This window comes from Felis catus, chromosome B1 (genome assembly GCF_018350175.1).
Source record: "Felis catus isolate Fca126 chromosome B1, F.catus_Fca126_mat1.0, whole genome shotgun sequence".
NCBI classification, from domain to species: domain Eukaryota; kingdom Metazoa; phylum Chordata; class Mammalia; order Carnivora; family Felidae; genus Felis; species Felis catus.
The window spans coordinates 124239872-124263097 of record NC_058371.1 but is presented as its reverse complement, the minus strand read 5'-3'; the positions used below and the strand labels follow the sequence as shown (position 1 = coordinate 124263097).

The 23226-nt window shown below is 34.8% G+C and overlaps 1 long non-coding RNA gene across 1 annotated transcript; it reads right to left on the bottom strand.

Annotated features, from left to right (window-relative positions):
- Nucleotides 1-2130: 2130 nt before the first annotated feature.
- On the bottom strand, nucleotides 2131-22114 carry LOC109499442. The gene is made up of 3 exons (XR_002156718.2): nucleotides 21970-22114; nucleotides 4537-6538; nucleotides 2131-4048 (listed from the first exon to the last, which is right to left on the bottom strand). It is a non-coding gene; the product is annotated as an uncharacterized LOC109499442 (long non-coding RNA).
- Between the last annotated feature and the right edge of the window lie 1112 nt (nucleotides 22115-23226).

Here is a 23226-nt window from a genome sequence, read left to right as displayed (position 1 = left end):
CCTCAGGTCATGGTCTCATGGTTCGTGAGTTCGAGCCCCTCATCGGGCTCTGTGCGGACAGCTCAGGGCCTGGAGCCTGCTTTGGATTCTGTGTCTCCCTCTCTCTCTCTGCTCCTCCCCTGCTCACACTCTGTCTCTCTCTCAAAAATAAATAAAGATTAAAAAAATAATAAAAAAACTTTTCTTTCCTTTTCTAGGGCTGAATCTTATTATAAAATTTTATGCAAGGGCTTCGGACAAATTGTTTTACTTCCTCAGACTTAATACAAAAAAAAAAATATATATATATATATATATATATTTGATGACATCAATACTTAAATATTTTCAAATAAGTTAACCAATTTGTCAATTACTCATGTGAATAAGGGTATAAATTTTGATGTAAAACTTTCTAGAGAAGAGAATGGACAGAGAGGCTAGAAATAGGAATGTGGGTAGGAGTGCGATGAGATTCTGGTTAATAATCAATGGAAAGACAAAGCTAAAGTAAATAGCCTCAGGCTCCTTAATCTCTGGGGAGACACAAAAATACTATTTGTTGATGGGAGGAGAGGGTCCAAGTATTGAATATGAGTCAAAGTAGCAGAAGGGACCAAGTAGACAGATGTGATGCAGAGGGGTGGAGATGCAAATATTGAATAGGATCTTTACATCTTCTAAGAAGTTTGAAGGGACAAGAGCTCAATGCTAGCAGTCAGGTTGAGGCAGATTCTGCAGTTCCATATATACTAACTATGGGAGAGTCTTCCAGATGTTCTTCTCTGTGTAGATCCTGCTTTGGAGCCTGTCTGCCTCTCTCTGCCCCTCCCCGCATCTCTCTCTCTCTCTCTCTCTCTCTCTCTCTCTCTCTCTCTCTCTCTCTCTAAAATAAATAAACATTAAGAAAAAATTTAAAACAGTGTGCTATTTTAGTGTGCAGCAAAAGCAAGGTTTCAAGCTAATTTATCAATCTCTTTCAATATTATTTGTTATATTAGACTTCAAAACTATTATGTTTATCCATAAGTTAACCGGTTAGCTTCAAAACTACATTAGTACCAACATAAAACCTCAAGGTGATTATTGTATTATTAAACCTTAAACTGGCTTAATAATTTTTCACTCAGTTTCCCTGCAAACCTGAGAGGTATTGATTCAGAGACTCCATAACTCTACACATTCTGAATCAGTTTTAAATTATGTAAGGAGGCATATATTTTGTCAGCATTTCTCCAGACAAAGGAAATGGAAATCAGGTTTGCCTTATTAGGGTGGAGAATTGAAAAAAAAGCTATTTTTCACAAATATCAGGTCATTGAAAGTTTTTAAGTTATATACTTTATCAATATGATGAACATAATTGCCTTACTTCTTTTTATGTTAACCCTGTGATTCTCATAATTATTCTGTAACATCTGTAGAACACAGATTCTCATTGGTTGTCCTGCCCCTACTGCAGGCTACTTTAAAAAGAAAATCTTGAGCCTTAGAAAAAGTTGACTTATTTTAAATTCTATTCAATATTACAATATTCATTCCACTTTTCTTACAGTTATTTTCTTAATATCTTTTCCATCCTTTTACTTTCCCCTATTTTATCATTGAATTTAAAGTCAGTCTCTTGTAGATAGAAAATAAGTTGGATCTTGTTTTTTTACTCCAATCTGACAGTCTTTTGGTTGAACTGGTTAATCCACTCATATTTAATATTCTTATTGATAAAGGTGGGTATACATCTGTCATTTTATATTTTGGTTCTATTTTCATGTTTCTACCTCTGTGTTCAATTTTTTTTCTCTATTCCTCCTTTACTGCTTTCTTTTGAATTAAGTGAATATATTTCAGCATAACATTAATATAATAGTATATAATATAATAATAATAATAATAATAATAATTCCTTTAGTGATTGTTTCCTGTATTTTTGAGCAGTTTCTCAGTAGTTGCCATAGGGCTTATTGTATACATCTTAACTTTTCATAATCTTCAGATTTATACTAACTTAATTCCACTGAGATATAGATATAGATATATAGATAATCTATATATAGATCTATATATATATATCTATATATATATATATCTCTATATATATATCTATATATAGAGAGATCTATATAAAAATATATCTATATTTTATATTCTGTGTAACTATTCCTTCTTCCCCATTTTTGTGCCATTATATGCATGCAAAATCGTATATATTACATATATATAATCACTTTATAAAATTTTATGTCTGTTAAAAAAGCTGAGGAAAGAAAGGAGAGCAAGTGTATACTTTAGAGTATATCCTATTTACCTTCTTATCTGCTATTTCTGGTTGTAGTCACCTGTTCCTGTAATGATCTCACGTCATTACCTTACTTCAACACAACTCCACTCCCACCCACCTCCTTTGTGCTGTTGTTGTCAAATACATTGTATTTCTATGCGCTATTGGCTCAATAATACATATATGGTTTTATACACATGCTTTTTAACTTAGTTAAGAAAAAAATATGCATTTATACTGTCTTTTATAATTGTATAATTAACTTTATTGTTGTCTTCTGTTTTTTCTCTGTGGATTCCAATTTCTATTTATTTGGCTGTCACCTAAAGGATTTCTTCTAGTACTTCTTGCAAAGTTTGTCTGCTGGTAACAGATTCTTTCAGTTTTTATCTGGTATTGTCTTCTTGTTGACTTCATTTAGAGAGATAGTTTTGTTGGATAGAAGATTCTTGGTTAACAATCTTTTTTTGTTTGTTTTTGAGCATTTCCAATGTCATCCTCTACCTTTGACCTCCATTACATCTGATGAGAAGTTAACTAAGTCCTATTGGAGTTCCCTTGTATGTGATAAGTCATTTTTATCTTGCTGTGTTCACGTTTTCTTTTTGTTCTTAGCTTTCAGCATTTTTACTTTGATGTATCTGGTATGCTTTTTTTTTTTTGTATTTATCCTACTTGGAATTAATTTAGCTTCCTGGATGTATAGATTAATGTCTTTTGGCAACTTGTGAAATCCTCAGCTGCATTTCTTTAATACATTAAATTAATTAATACATTAATTAATTAATTAATTAATATATGTGGAAATATCTATAGCTATAGCTATATTTGGCTCCTTTCTTTCTTCCTTTCCTCCTGGCATTTAAAATACACATGTGTTGATACATTTAAAGATGCCCCACATTTCTCCAAAGATCTGTTATTTTTCTTCACTCTATTTTCTCTCTGTGTTTGGATTGCATAATTCCTATCAATTTACTTTTGAGTTCATTGATTCCTCCTCCAATTAAAATTTGTTGTTGAGCCCTCTAGTGAAATTTTCATTTGTTATTATAGTTTTCAAATACAGAATTTTCATCTAGATCTTTTAATGATTTCTATATCTTTCTTGATACTCTCTATTTGATGAGATACTGTCTTCATGTTTCATACCTTTCTCTATTCCATAAGCATGGTTTCCTTTAGTTCTTCGAACATATTTGTAATGGCTACTTTCAAGGCTTTGTCTGCTAAATCTGAAATCTGGTCTATCTCACAATCTCTGTTACCTGCTCTTTTTCCTATGTCTGGGTCACATGTAGCATATCTCACTATTCTGTAAAATGCCAGCCATTTTACACACTATCTTATAGGAACTATGGATGGTGATTCCCCGCACTCTGGGGTTGTTTTTATTGTTTCTGTGCTTGTTTTCTGACTTGACTAGGCTACTTGGTAAAGTCCATTTCCATTGTAGTGTAAAACCTTTGGTGGCACTCATCTGAAGATGTAACCTTGGGCATGTCTACAGTCACCCTGGAATGACATTGATTTTACCAGGGCTCTCTTGACTGTCTCTTTCTCCAATCTCTCTGTTAACTTATCTGCTTCCTTTAGTCTTATACCTTACTCATTTAGGCTTTATTAGTTACTGGCTGATTTCTCTATTGTTTTCACCATTACTCCGGAGCATAAATTGTTTAGCAGTCTGGTCCAATTAAATTCAGATAACGGTAGTTTTTGAAGCCGGTTTCTAAAGTTTTTCCTTTCCCCAGGAGGCATCCTTTCCGCTGTCTCTTTCCTTGATTGTCTCTGGAAAATTGGATGCAAAATGGTTTAGCTTGTTGCTCTTAATTAGGAGGAGATATTGTTTTGGGGAGCACTCTACATCTTGAACTTTATTTCAAACAAAGACACATGCTTCAGGTAGAGCTTCAGAGTTCTCTTTTCTTATGTATTGCCTCTTCCCCTGTTAAAACTCTAAACTCTGAGTTGGGCAGTGTCCTCTGGCTTTCTTGGCTTGCCTCTCCTAAAATGGAATCTCTGCCCTAAGAATGAGCTGGTATGAGGACCATGGGGACCTCAATATTCTGTCTGATGTACATGGGGTGGAGCCTCTGTCCTATGAGTAGGGACTGGGTGGAAAAAACAGCCCGACTGTTAGCAGACACGCACCAGAAATTTAGCCTGTTCAACTTGCACTTGGGGTGGATGAGAAATTCTGATGCTTTCTGGTGATATATGGTAACACTTGATTGGGGACTGAGGAAAGAGGGAACCCTAACCTCCTGTCCACCTACCTGTAGTAGAGTTCTCATCAAGCTGAGTTTGGTGGGTGGAGAGAAGCAGTGAGTCACGGATTAAATGTCATAGTCTTTCACTCTTCTGACTGACAGAAGTAGGAACTACTTTTATTCTTGAGTAAATGTTTTAATTTGTTGTATTCTCTTAGAACCATTTCTGGAGACTTTTTTTTTTTTTGTAATTTTCATTAGCTTTGCTTATTTCACTGAGGAGTGGGTCAGTAGAGCTCTTCACATTGTTATCCTGGACATGGAGCCCTCTATAAGTTTATTCTTTAAATTTTTATTTTATATTATTCCAAGGGAATATAAGGTAAGATGTGAGATGGACAAATATGCTCAATTTGTCATCTTGATCTTATCACTTTGACTTTTTTCTTAAGAGTTTATCTCTTCTCTCTAGGTCTCCGCTGTTCCCAGGTATAAAAAAAATAATATGTGTAGTTATATCACTGGCATTTGATACAACCAGGTGCAAAAATTCTATAAGTAAACTTGGTTTCAGATCCAGCTTCTGTACTTCCTAGTCGTTTGACTTTAACATCACATGGGTTCTTTGAATTTTTGTTTCTTCATCTGTAGTAAAAGGAAAGAACACTAACATGTGTTGCTACAGTTAGAGATAACATAAAATGTCAATCTAAACATGGCTTTTAGAGAATCCAGGTCATCACATCATAATTATGGGAAATACAGGAAAGACTGTGGCAAAATGTTATTAGCTTCATTATCTAATGAACTTCAAACTACTTTTCATTTTAAAAAATTATCTATGCATAAAGCAATTATTGCTACATTTAAATTGTTTCAAAACGAATGCAATTCAGATCTATATTTTGATTCCTGGTTAATCTCTACAGTGCCTTGAGTTCTCATTTAAGAGCTCATGACTGGGAAGAAGAATTTTCTTTTTCATATGAACATTCCCAGATATTTTGGTGCTGCATTTGTGTAAGTTTAGACAAAATAGGCAGAATGATTTTAAAATGCTATACCAGAGGGTTTCATTTCAGAAATCATTACTGTTTAATTATACAGTGATGGATTCCTATATTCAGAGAGCTTGATTTAATTTAAAGGTTTGTAACTTTGATGTTTTTCATACTGTTAAGAAATGCCATATTATTACATTAAAATTTTACTGATTCTTACTCCATTCATTTGAAATATCTAAGAATTTACACATAGATTGAGTATAAATTTGTCTTTGCTATCCTTTTTGAAATGAACTTCCTAAAACTTTGTCGAAGCAAAATTTAATAGAGAACCCTGCCTAAAGGAGGTAGTCAATAAATAATTGCTGTATTTAATAAACATGATCCTGGGTGAGAGAAGCATTTGATAAGCAGATTTGTCATACATTTAGGCAAGTGACAATAAATTACAGATTTCTGAATATTTAGAGTTAAGGAAAGTTCTTCAGGACCTTGTCTGACCATATCTTCTTAATATCAATTTGTGTCTGATAGTTGGAAATAGCCCCATTATTTATGTGATTTTTATATGGTGCATCAATAAACCCTTGCAGATTCTGAAAGGTCCCTTAGTGATGGAAAGTGGTGGCATAGAAAGGTGTTAACTGTAAAGAATTTCAGGGACTCGCCCTGCTTTAACGATTGAACTTTTATTTTTGTTACATATGGACTTCTATATAATGTTGCATTCATTCAAAGAAAAGGTCTTGTGGTCGTTAATGTGTCACTTTGTCTAGGTCTCAGTACCCGTATTTGGTCAAACACCCACCTGGATATTGCTGTGAAAGTATTTTTTAGGTGAGATTAACACCTAAATCAGTAGATTATTATTGTCAATAATGTGGGTGTGCCTTATCCAATCAGTTGAAGGCCTTAAAAGCAGAGTGAGAGCTCTGAGGATGAATTTTGCCTTCAGTCTGCCTTTGGACTTGAGCTGCAACATCATCTCTTCTTTGGGTCTCCTGTCTGCTGGCCTGTTCATCAGATTGTGGATTTGCTGGTCTCCACAGTCATGTGAACCAATTCTGTAAAATAAATCTCAATATCTATTTCTGTTTCTATCCACATACACACACGGATACAGGTATCTCTGCATGTGCACCCATGTAAATACACACACAAACACATACACATACCTTATTGGTTCTGTTTCTCTACAGAACCCTTGTTGATATAAATCCATTGTTAAATATGTTGATTTGGTTCAATCCTCTGCTATTCCAATAAGTAAACTAAAGTGCATAGAGTAACAGTCTCAAGATCATACTACCATTTTGTAGATGATTCAGGACAGAAGCTGTGATTTCTCCTATCAATAGAAAATCTTTCTCTAAGCTGTTGCTGATTTTAGCATGCATCAGTATCACCTGGAGCTCTTGTTATAACACAGATTACTAGGGTTTGCTTCTTCCCTGTTAGAATTTCTGATTCACTATGTTCAAGGTAAGACACTGAAATTTGCGTTTAATATCCAGTGAGTTTCCATGTGATACTGATCCTGCTAGTTTAAACACCACACTTGAGAACCGCTACTCTAGATTGCCATGTAAAATGTGGGGAAGCAGTGAAGGAGCTTCAATGCACTAAAAAGAAAGAAATCATTAAATAAATTATTTGATGTTGCCTCTTTCTTAGTTTTTTTACTGGTACCTACTGAAATTCTCATCCATATTCTTGGGCCTCAGTTGTCTTATTAATAAAATAAGGACTTTGGAGCAAATGATAGTTATAATAACTTGTAGGATATTTTAAATACCAGTACTTTCTTGTGAGCATTAAAGAAAATACTTAAGAAAAAAAATTCTGGAGGAATGGTCAAGATGGTAGAGCAGTAAGGAAGTTATCTGTTTCCCTCATCCCTGAAATGCAGCTACATCACCACCAAACAATTTTGCACACATAGAAAACTGATCTGAGGATTAACACAACAATCTGCATAACTTGAGCCACAGAACTTGGCAGGTATGTGGGGCAGAGAGGTGAACTGGGGGAGACAGAAGCCATGGATGGTAGGGAGCTATTTATGTTTGCAGACAGAGGACAGAGATAGGGTGGCGGGGGAAGTACAGGAAAAGCATTCCCCCTGAAAGCAGCTATAGAGAAAGAGAAAGAGTGGAAATACCCACAGGGGACTGAATAATAAAGGGAGAAAGGAGAAAGGAGAGGGTTAACTACTATTTGAACAGGGGCGCCTGGGTGGCTTGGTCGGTTAAGCGTCCGACTTCGGCTCAGGTCATGATCTCACAGTCCATGAGTTCGAGCCCCGCATTGGGCTCTGTGCTGACAGCTCAGAGCCTGGAGCCTGTTTCAGATTCTGTGTCTCCCTCTCTCTCTGCTCCTCCCCTGTTCATGCTCTGTCTCTCTCTGTCTCAAAAATAAATAAACGTTAAAAAAATTAAAAAAAAAAAAAAAACGGGAGTGCAGAGTGGGAAACTCCGCAGCTTGATACTTGGAGGTGCTCCGGTGGGAAGGGCAAATCTCCAGGAGCAGACAGGGAGATCCAAGGGGTCCTCAGGCCACACTGGGAGAGGAGGTTCCCCTGCTGGGAGGACATTTGGTAGAGGCTGTGTGACCTCTCAACAGGCAAAGGTCTCAGCAGACCCCAGAGAACAGCCACATTTGCTGGTGTTGGAACAAGGGTGCTAGGGTGCAGTAAAGCATGGCACAAGATTCATGTTGTGATTTGCCGTAGTCCCTGAACCACTGCTGCTACAGGATCATGCGAACTTTTTCAGGGATGGGCTGACATCTGGCTACAGTCTCTGGGCCTCTTCAGTGGCAAGGTCATAAACATGTCCTCCGGGGGGAAGGTCAGCATCCATCCATTGCTTGGTGAGACCCTCCCCCAGAGACTCAGAGCAAGTCCAAACCACAGGGCACTCAGAAGTGAGGGGTTTGGAAACACAGCCCCAACTGAGATAAAATTCAGGAGGGAGGTGCCACTTGGCAGACTGACAGCTTAGACATGTACAGTGTAGAAGTGGGGAGTGAATGGAAGCCAGAGACAAAGGAAAGGTGTTTGCTTGCCAGTCAGCAAGAGCAGAGTTCTGATACTAAAGACTGGGAAGCTGAGTAATGCCATTTTCACCCCTCCTATGCATGTATACATGCATATGCAGGTCATACCCATCCACCCCAGTAAGCTAAGTAGTGCCACCTAGTGGAGAACATACCATTACACCAAGCCTCATCCAACTACACCAACCAAGCCCTAGAGGATGACAATAGGTCTCTCCCCCTACTTAGTGCTTCATAGTTTGACTTCGAGGGGAAACTGGATGTAATTTCATCCAGTTTCATTCTATTTACTGGCCCATTTATTGATTTTTTTTCTTATTCTTGGATACAGAAAGGAAAATTTTAATTTTCAGTTTTATAAAAATATTTTTCTTTAATTTTTTCGCTACTATATTTTTATATCTTTGTAAATTTTTAAATCTATTTTATGTTCTTCATTTTATTCTATTTCATTGTATACATTTTTAAATTTTTTTAACTTTTTTTTTACTTTTTTTCTTTTTTTTACTTTTCTTTCTCTATTTTCTCTTTTTTATCAAGCTTCTTTCAACAACCAGACCAACACAACTAGAATCTAACTTCCTTTATTAAATTTTTTGTGTTGTTTTAATTTTTTAATTAATTAATTAATTAATTTATTTTTTAATGTTCTTTCTTCCTCCAAAATGATGAAACAAAGGAATTCACCCCAAAAGAAAGAAAAGGAAATAATGACAGCCAGGGACTTAACACAGATCTAAGCAAGATGTCTGAACCAGAATTTGAAATCACAACTATAAGAATACTAGCTGGGGCTGAAAAAGGCATAGAATCCCTTTCTGTGGGGATAAAAGAAGTAAAATCTAATCAGGACAAATTTAAAAATGCAATAACTGAGCTGCAATCTCAAAAGAATGCCACAGTGGCAAGGATGGATGAAGCAGAGCAACAAATTAGCGATATAGAAGACAAACTTATGCAGAATAATGAAGCAAAATAAATGAGGGAAACTAAGGTCAAAAAAAAAAAAAAACACCACGATATAAGAATTAGAGAACTCAGTGACTCATTAAAAAGGAACAACATCCAAATCATAGGGATCCCAGAAGATGAAGAGAGAAAAAGAAGAGGTAGAAGATTTATGTGAGCAAATTATATGAGAAAGCTTTCCTAACCTGGGGGAAAACACAGTCATCAAATACCAGGAAACACAGAGAACTCCCATTAGATTCAACAAACCGACCATCAGCAAGGCATATCATAGTCAAATTCAAAAAATACACAGAGAAGGAAAGAATGATGAAAGCAGCAAGGGGGGAAAAGTCCTTAACCTATAAGGGAATACAGATCAGGTTTGCAGAAGACCTAACAGAAACTTGCCAGGCCAGAAAAGAGGGACAGGATATATTCAATGTGATGAATCAGAAAAATATGCAGCCAAGAATTCTTTATCCAGCAAGGCTGTCATTCAAAATAGAAAGAGAGATAGAGTTTTCCAAATAAAAACTAAAGGAGTTTATGACCACTAAAAGAGCCCTGCAAGAAAATTTAAGGGGGACCCTTTGAGTGGAGAAAAGACAAAACAAAACAAAAAGGACCAAAAGCAACAAAGACTAGAAAGGACTAGAAAACACCACCAGAAACTTTAACTCTACAGGCAACACAATGACAATAAATTCATACCTTTAGTACTCACTCTAAATGTCAATGGACTAAACACTCCACTCAAAAGATTTAGGGTAACAGAATGGATAAGAAAATAAGGTCCATCTATATGCTGTTTACAAGAGACCCATTTTAGACCTAAAGACACCTTAAGATTGTAAGTAAGGGGATGAAGAACCATCTATCATGGTATCTGGCTGCCAAAAGAAAGCCAGAGTAGCCATACTTATATCAGACAATCTAGATTTTAAAATAAAGACTGCAACAAATTAAGAAGGGCATTATATCATAATTAAGGGGTATACCCACCAGGAAGATCTAACAATTATAAACATTATGCCCCCTACATATATAAATGGTACCCAAATATGTAAATTTGTTAATCACAAACATAAAGAATCTCATTGAAAATAAAACCTTAATAGTAGAAGATACCCCTAGTAGTAGAGGGTATTAAGTAGTTCAATACCCCACTTAAGAGCAATGGACAGATCATTTAAGCAGAAACTCAAGAAGGAAACAATGACATACTGGACCAGATGGACTTCACAGACATATTCAGAATATTTCATCCTAAAGGAGCAGAACGCACATTCTTCTCAAGTGCACATGGAACATTCTCCAGACTAGATCACATACTGGGACACAAATCAGCCTGCAACAAGTACAAAAAGATCCAGATCATCCCATGCATATCTTCAGACCACAACACTATGAAACTCGAAATCAGCCACAAGAAAAAAATTGAAAAGACCATGAATACTGGCTGACTAAAGAACATCCTACTAAAGAATGAGTAGGTTAACCAAAAAGTTAGAGGAAATTAAAATGTACATGGAAGGGACACCTGGGTGGCTCAATCAATTAAACATCTGACTTCAGCTTAGGTCAGGATCTCACAGTTCATGGGTTCAAGCCCCGCATCAAACTCTGTGCTGACAGCTCAGCACCTGGAGCCTGCCTCAGATTCTGTGTTTCCCTCTCCCTCTGCCCCTTCCCTGCTTGCTCGCTGTTTGTCTCTCTCTCAAAAATAAACATTAAAAATAAACAAATAAAATTTACATGGAAGCCAATGAAAATGATAACACCATAGCACAAAACTTCTGGGATGCAGCAAAGACAGTCATAAGAGGGAAGTATATAGCAATCCAGGCCTTCCTAAAGAATGAAGAAGGTCTCAGATATACAACCTAACCTTACACTTTGAAGAGCTGGAAAAAGAACAACAAATAAAATCCAAAACCAGCAGAAGGTGGGAAACAATAAATATTAGAGCAGAAAACAATGCTATCAAAAAAAAAAAAAAAAACAGTAGAACAGATCAATGAAATCAAGAGCTGGGTCTTTGAAAGAATTAATAATATTGATAAACCCCCTAGCCAGTATGATCAAAAAGTAAAAAAAAAAAAAAAAAGACCCAAATAAATAAAATCAAGAGTTAAAGAGGAGAGATCAAAACCAACACTACAGAAATACAAACAATAGTAAGAAAATATTATGAGCAATTATATGCCAGTAAATTGGGCAATCTGGAAGAAATATAAAATTCCTAGAAACACAAACTACGAAAACTGAAACAGGAAGAAAGAGAAAATTTGAACAGACCTATAAGCAGTAAAGAAATTCAATTAGTAATCAAAAATCTCCCAGAAAACAAGAGTCTGGGGCCAGATGGCTTTCAGGGGAGTTGTACTGAACATTTAAAGAAGAGTAAACACCTATTCTTTTGAAGCTGTTTCAAAAAATAGAAATGGAAGAAAAACCTTCAGTCTCACTCTACAAGGCCAGCAGTACCTTGATTCCAAAATCAGGCAAAGACCCCTCTACAAAGTAGAACTACAGATTAATTTTCCTAATGAACATGAATGCAAAAATTCTCAACAAGATACTAGCCAACAATACATTAAAAGAATTACTCACCATGATCACGTGGGATTTATAGCCAGGATGCTCAATATCTGTAAATCAATCAATGTGATACATCACATTAATAAAAGAAAGGACAAGAACTGCATGATCCTCTCAATAGATGCAGAGAAAGCATTTGACAAAATACAGCATCCTTTCTTGATAAAAACCCTCAAGAAAGTAGTGGTAGAAGGACCATACCGCAAGATTATAAAAGCCATTTATGAAAGACCCACTGCTAATATCATCCTGAATGGGGAAAAATTGAGTTTACCCCTAAGGTCAGGAACATGACAGGGATGTCCACTCTCACCACTGTTATTCAACATAGTCTTGCAAGTTCTAGCCTCAGCAGTCAGACAACAGAAAGAAATAAAAGGCATCCAAATCAGCAAGGAGGAAGTCAAACTTTCACTCTTTGCAGATGACATGATACTCTATAGGGAAAACCCAAAAGATTCCACCAAAACACTGCTAGAACTCATACATGAATTTGGCAAAGTTGCAGGATATAAAATCAATGCATAGAAATTGGTTGCATTTCTATGCTCAATAATGAAGCAGCCAGAAAAAGTAATCAAGGAATCGATCCCATTTACAATTGCACCAAAACCCATAAAATACCCGGGAATAAACCTAACCAAAGAGGTGAACAATCTATACACTGAAAACGATAGAAATCTTATTAAATAAATTGAACACACACACACACACACACACACACACACACACACACACACACAATAGAAAAATATTCCAAGCTCATGGATTGGAAGAATATTGTTAAAATGTCAATACTACCTAAAGCAATCTACATATTCAATGGAATCCCTATCAAAATAACACCATAATTCTTCACAGAGCTAGAACAAACAATCTTAAAATTTGTATGGAACCAGAAAAGGCCCTAAATAGCCAAAGAAATCCTGAAAACAAAACAAAACAAAACAAAGCTAAAGTGTCACAATCCCGGACTTCAAGATGTATTATAAAGCTGTAATCATCAACACAGTATGCTACTGGCAAATAAACAGACACTTCGATCAATGGAAGAGAATAAAGAATCCAGAAATGGACCCAAAGATGTATGGCCAACTAATCTTTGACAAAGCAGGAAAGACTATCTAATGGAATAAAGACAATCTCTTTAGCAAATGGTGTTGGGAAAACCAGACAGCGACATTCAAAAGAATGAACTTGGACCACTTTCTTATACCATACACAAAAATAAACTCCAAATGGATGAAAGACTTAAACGTAAGACAGGAAGTCATCAAAATCCTAGAGGAGAAATTAGGCAAAAACCTCTTTGACCTTGGCTGCAGCAACTTCTTACTCAACACGTCTCTGGATGCAAGGGAAACAAAAGCAAAAATGAACTATTGGGACCTTATCAAGATAAAAAGCTTCTGCACAGCAAAGGAAACAATCAGCAAAACTAAAAGGCAACCATGGAATGGGAGAATCTATTTGCAAATGATATATCAGATAAAGAGTTGGTATCGAAAATCTATAAAGAACTTATCACACTCAACACCCAAATAACAAATAATAACAGTGAAGGAATGGGCAAAAGACATGAATAGATACTTCTCCAAGAAGACATCCAGATGGCCAACAGACACATGAAAAAATGCTTAACATCACTCATCATCAAGGAAATACAAATCAAAACCATAATGAGATACCACCTCACACCAGTCAGAATTGCTAAAATTAACAAGTCAGGCAACAATAGATGTTGGCGAGGATGCAGAGAAAGAGGAACCCTTTTGCTCTGTTGGTGGGAATGCATACTGGTGTAGCCAGTCTGGAAATCAGTATGGAGATTCCTCAAAAAACGAAAAATAGAACTACCCTATGACCTAGCAATTGCACTATTAGGTATTAATCCAAAGGATACAGTGTGCTATTTTGAAGGGACGCATGCATCCTAATGTTTATAGCAATGCTTTTGACAATAGCCAAAGTAGGAAAGAGTCCAAATGTCCATCGATGGATGAATGGATAAAGAAGATGTGGCACGCACACACACACACACACACACACACACACACACACACACACACAATGGAGTATTACTTGGCAATCAAAAAGAGTGAAGTCTTGTCATATGCAACAACGTGGATGGAACTAGAGAGTATTATGCTAAGCGAAATTAGAGAAAGACAAATATATGATTGCACTCATATGTGGAATTTATTATACAAAACAGATGAACATAAGGGAAAGGAAGCAAAAATATATAAAAACAGAGAGGGGGTAAAACTTAAGAGACTCTTAAATATAGAGAACAAACTGAAGGCTGATGGAGGGATTGTGGGTAGGGGGATGGGCCAAATGGGCAAGGGACATAGGGAAGACACTTGTTGTGATAATCCCTATGTGTTATATGTAGAGGATGAATCACTGGATTCTACTTCTGAAATCATTATTGCACTATATGCTAACTAACTCAGATGTAAATTAAAAAAGAAAAAAAAAGAAATTAGAAAATTAAAAAAAAAAACAGGAAAAAAAATTCTGCAATGATCTCCCTGTAACAGCTGGGAATGATTTCACAGCAGGTAACTGAACTTTGCTGTAGTAACTATAGTTTAAATAAGTTTTGTTTTTTTCACATGCAAAATATCTGAAAGTAGATAACTATCATTTTTGTTTTTATTATTGCTGGTTGGGTTTTCTGGAAGAGAGGCCAATATATTATTTGGAGTGTCAGATGTTTTGTAGGGATCAACACCTAGTTTGAGTGAGAGGAAGCAGGACTGGGCAAATAAAAACTGTAATGCACACCCAACAGAACCCCAGACATTCTGTCAGGGAGCCCTAGAGTCAACACCGTATCAGGGGGTCTTGTGTTGGCCTGAAATGTCTGGGTTTGCCTCAGGGTATAAACCATCTCATTCTGTCATTGGAAGAGTGTGGCCATGGCCAGGTGGCCCTCAGCAGCCGAGTTAGACCCTGAAAAGCTGATGTTTGCAAGCTGTCTGCTGAAACCTCTCAACAGCTAGCAGCCAGTTCTTCCTTAAGGCGGGTTGTGGGTGGTACATTTTATGTTTATCACACATATCAAAACAAATCCTCTGTGATTCTCTTAGCCTTTTTCCTGTTCAGAAAATGGCTCTTGCAGTTGAAAGTACTACATGCTGTTCAACGTACCAAGGAAGAAAAGAAGCAGTAGTATCTATATCCTTCATCAAGAAATCAAAAGCTTTCCTAGAAACGATTGAGTAGATTTTGCTTCACTTATTGGAAAGTTATCCATGACTAGATCTAGCTAGAAGTTGGAAAGGTGAGTAGTTAGTATATCCTGTCTCTGCACTGGAAAAATAAAAGGGAAAGGTGGTTGGGAGTGGATGTGACCTTTGTCATTCACTTTACTAATCATCTAAAATGCCTCCCAGTTACTCTGCCAGGGACTCTGTTAAATTCCATAAAGAGATGCGAAATCTGTAATATCGTTTCCAATTCTTAAGGAAAAGCCTAAAAGCTAAATCTTAACTTTTCCTTATGTTTTTTTTTCTTTTTTTTCCTTACATTTTTCTTGGTCATTGTCATGACACCCAGAATCAGAAGTCTTTGGCATTATTCAGTATAGCAGTAGAAAAAGGTATGTATGGGGGAAAAAAAGCATTTACTAAGCTTAGTATTTTAATTTTTCCTTTGGGGTTCAAATAAGTTTTATTCCATATTCTGGGGAAAATGTATGCAGGCAACTCACAGATGTGGCATGAACTGAAGGATACAGAGATGCAATTTCCATCAAGGCCATACCAACAGGACTTCTGTCATCTCCTTTTCAAAGCAGTATTATCCTAAAGGATGTGCTATTTCACTGTAAACCAAGGAATTTGTGCTCAAACATGCAGCTGCTAGCTCACAATTTAACAATAAGAAAGAAATTAGTGGAAAGAAACCCTACCAATCTCAGGAATCCCCCTTGCTCTTTTTTTTTTAAATTTTTAATGTTTACTTATTTTTGAGAGAGAGAGAGACAGAGCATGAGTGGGGCAGAGGCACAGAGAGAGGGAGACACAGAATCCGAAGCAGGCTCCAGGCTCCGAGCTGTCAGTAAAGAGCGCGACGTGGGGCTTGAACTCATGGGCCATGAGATCATGACCTGAGCCAAAGTCTGACACTCAACTGACTGAGCCACCCAGGCACACCCCTCCTTGCTCTTAAGTAGCAGACATTACCCCGGCTGTCCCCCACCACTATCCCAGGCATTGTGCTAATATACAAATGAAGATGAGAAATGACCTAGTGAATTACAATAATATGTATCATCAAGCAGATAAATTATAACTAAAAATAAGAGCTATGATTTCACAGTGGTTGAAGCGGATAGGAAGGAGGAGGAATATAATCTCCTTATCTCTGTAGCTTGTCTGATTGAAATTTAACTACTATTCAAACTCACTTTCCAGTAAATTTATTTCTGGGGATAGTAAATTTGACCTAGGACTTGAAACAGTTTTCAAAATATTTAGAGATTATATTGAACAGAATAATATCAAAATTATAATTTAATATTAAAATTACTATTGTAATAAAATCATGGTTTAACAGCAGTGTATAACTTTTCAAAATAATTCAGATAGCTGTTGTTTATGTTTTTTTCAGAAATTGTTAGAAAAATAAATATTTTGCTGTATTGAGCAAATTATACTGTTTGTAAAATGTAATTCTAAAATTTCAAAATTGAATTGAAATTCTCTTTTCTCAGTCAACAACCAGAATAAACCAATCAATGCACACTTTTCAGTGAACTGCAAATTAGCTAGGGCTTAAAAAGTTGTTATTTTAAGTAAAAACAGTAGAGGACTCTGAAAATGATGAGACCGTCAACTGTAAAAGCTAATTCAATTGAGTATCAGATGTGACGCATTTTATACACATTATCTCATGTATAAGAAAGGCAGGGAAACTATGAATAAAGGAAGCATAACAAGCAAGCTGTTTATAAATAACTTCCCACACAATATTATTTATTGTTTTAAGCCATTCTTTAAGCATTTTTAAAATTATTTTTTAGTTAAAATTCCAAACAGGCAATTTGATCATTTCCAGAAAGATCTCAAACATATATTCTCTTGGTGTTATTTCTTTAGGGATTAGTAGTGTATATCTTGTTTCAATATTGATTGTTTGTGGGTTTTCTTTCTTTCTTTTTTTTTTTCTGTCATAGAACTTCAGGGGATATATTTTTCAAGAGGCTATATTTCAGATTATATTAAAGCAGAATCTATCTATTTTTGTCATTAAAATTCCAGGAGGTATTTTTCACAGGAATAGAAACATAATTTTTAATGTCCTCCTTAATGCCACTAAAAATAATTACATTATTTTCCTAATTAACTGCTATCTCCAAGCCTCCATGGCCATAGAAATATATTAGTTTTGACTCAGTATTAATTTTATATACATATTTCACCCAGGGTTAATTTTCTAAATAGAGGGTACATATACTCAATATGGAAAATATGTTTTGAATATGATTTTTAAGGAACAGTTATAAATTTGGTAATTATTAAGATGGAATCAATTGATTATATCAGTTTACTATAATCAGTATACAGCATTCCCCTACTCTAGGTGATTAGGGAGCAACAAGATGGTTGAACATCCAAACTGCTTATTTTTTCTCTCTTCTAAATTCCCAAAGGTATATTTTAGATACAGGCATGACATTAGAACCACAAACACATGCAGAACCCAAGATAAGGCTTTATGAAAGGAATTGATGGCAATATAACCAAAGATTTGTAATGAATGTTAAATATTTCTGCAATATGACAGGCAGAATAGTGTTCTAATGAGGAGTACAGACTCAGAATAAGACTCCCTGATACAAAGCTGGGATCCACTCACCATCTGTGTGTCTGTAGGCAAGTAAGTACCTCCCTATAAACGTGGAACATTACCATATTGAACTTAATTACTATTACTATACCACTGACTTACAACTTTAATGTAACTATCAAAGGGGCCCATTTTATTAATAAGAGCCCAATTTAAACCCAAGGGGAATTGAGTTCAACTAATAAAGGATAGCTAAATGTTTCAAAGTATGTACAAATAATTTCCAGTTTTTAGACTATTAGTATTAGTCTGCAGTAATTTATGTATTCAACATTTCTTATTTCTATTCTTCAAAATTCGTCCTTTTCTTTTACAACTTTTTCCTCTCTTTTACCTTTAATGTGACACAGATGCAGGACAGAATGAAACTACATACTCCTAGAACATTTCCTAGAAATAATCTAAGTCCTGTGAACATTATAAATTAGAAGATTAAGAAAAATACCTCAACTATAGAAACCAAAGTGTATTCTGTTTTTCTTTCCTTCATATAATAAAAGTCAGAAATATTAGAATTGTATACAAAATGAATGTACAATAAAAGACTGAATGCATCCTTTTTCTTATTTTCCTCTACTCTTTCTATTTGCATCTCTCTTACACATAGTACTTCTGTTAAACTAAAAAGATGTTTTGTCAGTTTTTATTTTTCACCAAGCACTCTCAATTAGCATGTTACACAACTAACAGTGCTGTCAGATGATATTAAAGATAAGCAAGACTCTAAATGGACACAAATTGAGCAATTTAATTATCTGCCACCAGTACGATCAGTGTGCCTCTGTTGTGCTTCTCGTCATAGGAAACAGCTGCCTGACCAATTATTCTTCCCCATTTGTGGAAACTCAAGACCTCATTTTATCACAACATGGTTACTGGACAACTTGAGATAGACTCTTTTTCTAGTTTACTTTATGAGGCAAACCCTAAAGGGATTATTTAATTAATCATGGAAGGATTTAAGTAAAATCAGTTTATTTTAGAAAATGATTTAATGTTGCAGGGTATAGACAGGTACTCAGGTTAGCTGTATAGAAGTATGCTTATCTACTTGCCTTCTTTTACAGCAATGAGAGAAACAAAAGATAAATAGGTGTATTAATTGTAAATATCTATGGCTTCAGGAAGGAATGTTATTTTTGTTCTACAGAGAGAAAACAATTATTGCATTGAATAAAAATTGGACATGTGTGTGGGTGTAAACATGTACACGTATATTTATAAATATTTATAAAATCACAATATTAAATAATTACAACTTCATTGTGGGACTTAGTTGTAAAAAATGTGGGTCTTTAAGTCCTCTGACTGGCATTGAAATAAATAACATGTTAAAGGAGAAACAATGAGAAAATATTTTTTGATTCTACACTGTAGAAAAACCATGATGTGAGGGTAGAAGAAACTGTACATAATTTTAGATGTTTTATGTTTATTTTAACATATTTTTACCCTAATGGCTGCCACACATAGTTATATAATAAATCTTATTTAGTCTAAATATTTCTGCTGTAAAAGGTAAGTGAACATGAGGGAGGAAGAGAAAAACTTCAAATACCTTAGCTGTACTGTCATCCATAGTAACCTTTCTATTCTGTTACTCAGAGTCTTTTGCATTTAGCGAGAGGTCACTTGACAGAAGTGGGTAAACACTTTCTCTGAGACCCAATTAATTGCTTTGCACAGTGATGAGCTTTAATTATATCTCCTCTTAGTCCCTTTTACCTCTAAACTTTATCATTAAAATATAGAATAAAAAATTACCACAGATCCAGAATAGAGACACATGCAGATATTAATACACTTACCTGGAAAGAATAAAAAAGGAGAGAAAGACTGAAATCTGTGTGGATGAGAGACTTTAAGGTATGAATGAAAAAGTTCTTATTGAATTCTTTTCTTACATCCAAATACATTTCAGGGGATTTCAAAATTAACTGGAACCTAAATAATGTTCATATGCAATCATTTATGTTATAGATGAAAAAAAAACTCTGACATCGGGAGGATAAATGGATTAAAGTTTTTTCACAGACCTTTTTATTAGTTCACTTATTCACTCATTTAAATAAAAATTTACTGAACACTATAGCACAGGACACTATGGAAAGCATTAGAGAACAAATACAAATATGTCACTGTCCCTGCCCTCAGGAATATTATCTGTTCCTAGAAGAAAAAGAGCAAATTCATGTGGAAAATGTCTCTATGGGAAATACTGTTGTGACTTTAAATCATAAAAAAGGAGGGGTGTTCATAATTATAATAAAGTAAAAATGTTCTTTGCTTTAAAATATATATTAACATGAAAGACAGAACATTATAAGTGTATCATTTTTAGAAAATATAAAAGTAGTTTAAAATGCTCCAACAAAGAACCGCCCAGTCCAAAATGGCTTCCCTAGTGAATTCTCCCTAACATTTAAGGAAAAAAATACCGATTCTGTACAACCTCTTTCAGAAAATAGATAAAGTCATTTGATGAAGTCACTGTTAACCTGATACCAAAACTAGAAATACATTAGAGGAAATAAACACTACAGATAAGTATCTTTCATGAATCTGTCCACAAAAATCCACAACAAAATATTAGCAAATCAAAGTCATCAATATGTAACAAAGCCAAAATATCATAACCAAGCTGGACTTATCTCAGTAATGCAAGATTGGTTTAACATTCAAAATTCAATGTAATTCCCAATATTCACAAGATGAAGAAAGAAAACATCATTTCAATAGACGTGAAGTGCATTTAACAAAATTCAGCACTACGTATTTTTTTAATGTTTATGTATTTATTTTGAGAGAGAGAAAGTATGAGTGAGGGAGGGGCAGGGAGAGAAAATCCCAAGCAAGCTCCGTGTCATCAGGGCAGAGTCCACCATGGGGCTAGATCTCACAAACAAACCACGAGATCATGACCTGAGCCAAAACCAAGAGTTGAACACTTAACCAATTGAGCCACCCAGGCACTCCCAGCAGTAAGTAATTTTTAAAATTCAGACACAATAGAAAAGAAGTTCCGCAAACTGATAAGGACCATTTATGAGAAACGTACAGCTGCTCTCATACTTAAAGAAGACTATCTGAAACTTTCTCTCTAGGGTTAGGAATGAAGCAAAGATGTCTGCCCTCACTATTCTCATTCAACCTTGTATTGGTATTGCTAAAGGAAATGAATGATATAAAATGTATAATGATTGAAAAAATAAGTAAAAATATTTGTATAATATATGATGTTTATATAGCAAATTTTTAAGGATGCCACCAAACAACTACACTTGACCCTTGAAAAATACAGGGATTTGGGCACTGACACCTACTGTAGTCCAAGATCCACATATAACTTTTGACTCCCCAAAACAGCTCATTAAAGCCTAGTATTGACCAAAAGTCTTAGTTATAACATAAACATTTTATTAACATATATATGTTATATACTGTGTTCTTACAATAAAATAGAGAAAAGAAAGTATTATTACAAAAATCATAAAATATGTTTACCATACTGTAGCAAAAAAATAATAATAATCATATATAAGTGGACCCACAGAGTTCAAACTCATGTTGTTCCAAGGTCAAATGTATTAAAAATAATAGTTTAATTTCTCAGAGTTACAGGATACAAGTTAATACATAAAACTCTTTGCATTTATATATTAACAAAAATAATTAGAAAATAAAATAAAGAATATTCCATTTATAATAGGTCCAAAATATAACTAGTAATCAGTTTAACAAAAGATAAGCAAGGCTATACATTGAAAACTATAACATATTATTGATAAAATGTAAAATCTAAATAAATGGAGATATGTGCAATGTTCGTGGATTGGAAGAATAAACCTTGTTAACATGTTTATTTTTTTTCTTAAACTGATGTATGGACAATCTCAATCAAAATCCTAGCAGCTTTATCTGTAAAAATCAGTAAGTTGATTCTAAAAGTTATGTGAAAATACAAACAACTCAGAAAACGCAAAGTGATTTATTAAAAAGAACAAAGTTATAGGACATACGTTACCTGATTTTAAGACCTGTTATAGGGATGCCTGGGTGGCTCACTCGGTTAAGCGTCCAACTTGTGACTTCTGCTCAGGTCATGATCTCACAGTTTGTGGGTTCAAGCCCCATGTCAGGCTTGCGGCTGACAGCATGGAGTGGGATTCTGTCTCTCCTTCCATCTCTCCCCCTCCTCTGCTCATGTGCCTGTGCTCTCTCTCTCAAAATAAAACAATAAGCTTTTTTAAATAAGAAAAAAAAAAAGACTTGCTATGAAACTACAGTAATCAAGACAGCATAGCACTGGTAAAAATAAATAAATAAATAGATATATCAAGTGGTCAACAGAACAGAATAGTGAATCCAGAGAAAAACCTGTACAGACATGGTCAGTTGATATTTGTCACAGGTACCAAAGCAATTCATTGGGAGAGAGAAAGTCTTTAAGAAATACAGTCGCAACAACTGGATAATCATGTGGAAAAGATAAACATGAAACCTTAACATATAGAACACACAAAAATTAACTCAAAATGCATTATATACTTAATTGTATGTGGTAAAAATATAAAACTTAGAGCAGGAAAAATCTTTGAAAACTTGGATTAGGCAATATTATCTTGGATAGAACACAAAAGGCATAAATCACAGAAGAAAAAAATGAAAAATTAGACTTCTTGAAAGTTAAGATATTTAGTTTTTCAAGACACCATTAAGAAAACTAAAAGGCAAGCCTTATAATATGAATATACATATACGTAGCAGCAAGTAATTAGGAAATGATTTACAATAGCACAAAACGTAATATACTTAGGATAACTATGTATTATTAAGAATAATAAAGATAATTTATAATTCATTAATAACAAATAAGCCAATTAAAATGAGCATAAAGATTTGAACATACACTTCACAAAAGAAAATAATTGAATGACCACTAAGCTCATGAAAAGATACTGAACATAAGTTCATAAGGGAAATATAAATCATAATGAGTTACCACTGTACATTCATTAGAATGGCTAAAATAAAATGACAGTACCAAGTATTAGAGTGAATGAGAAACAATAGGAAATCTCTTTTACTACTCTTCAAAATATAAATGTGGAAAAACCACTTTGTAAAACTTTTTGGCAGTTTTTTAAAATGTGAAATATATATCTTCAATACACCACAGTTATTGTACTTCCAAGAATTTATCTAAGAGAAATAAAAGCATACTTCCACCCAGATTTGTACACCAATGTTCATATTAGCTTTATTCACAATAGATGAAAAT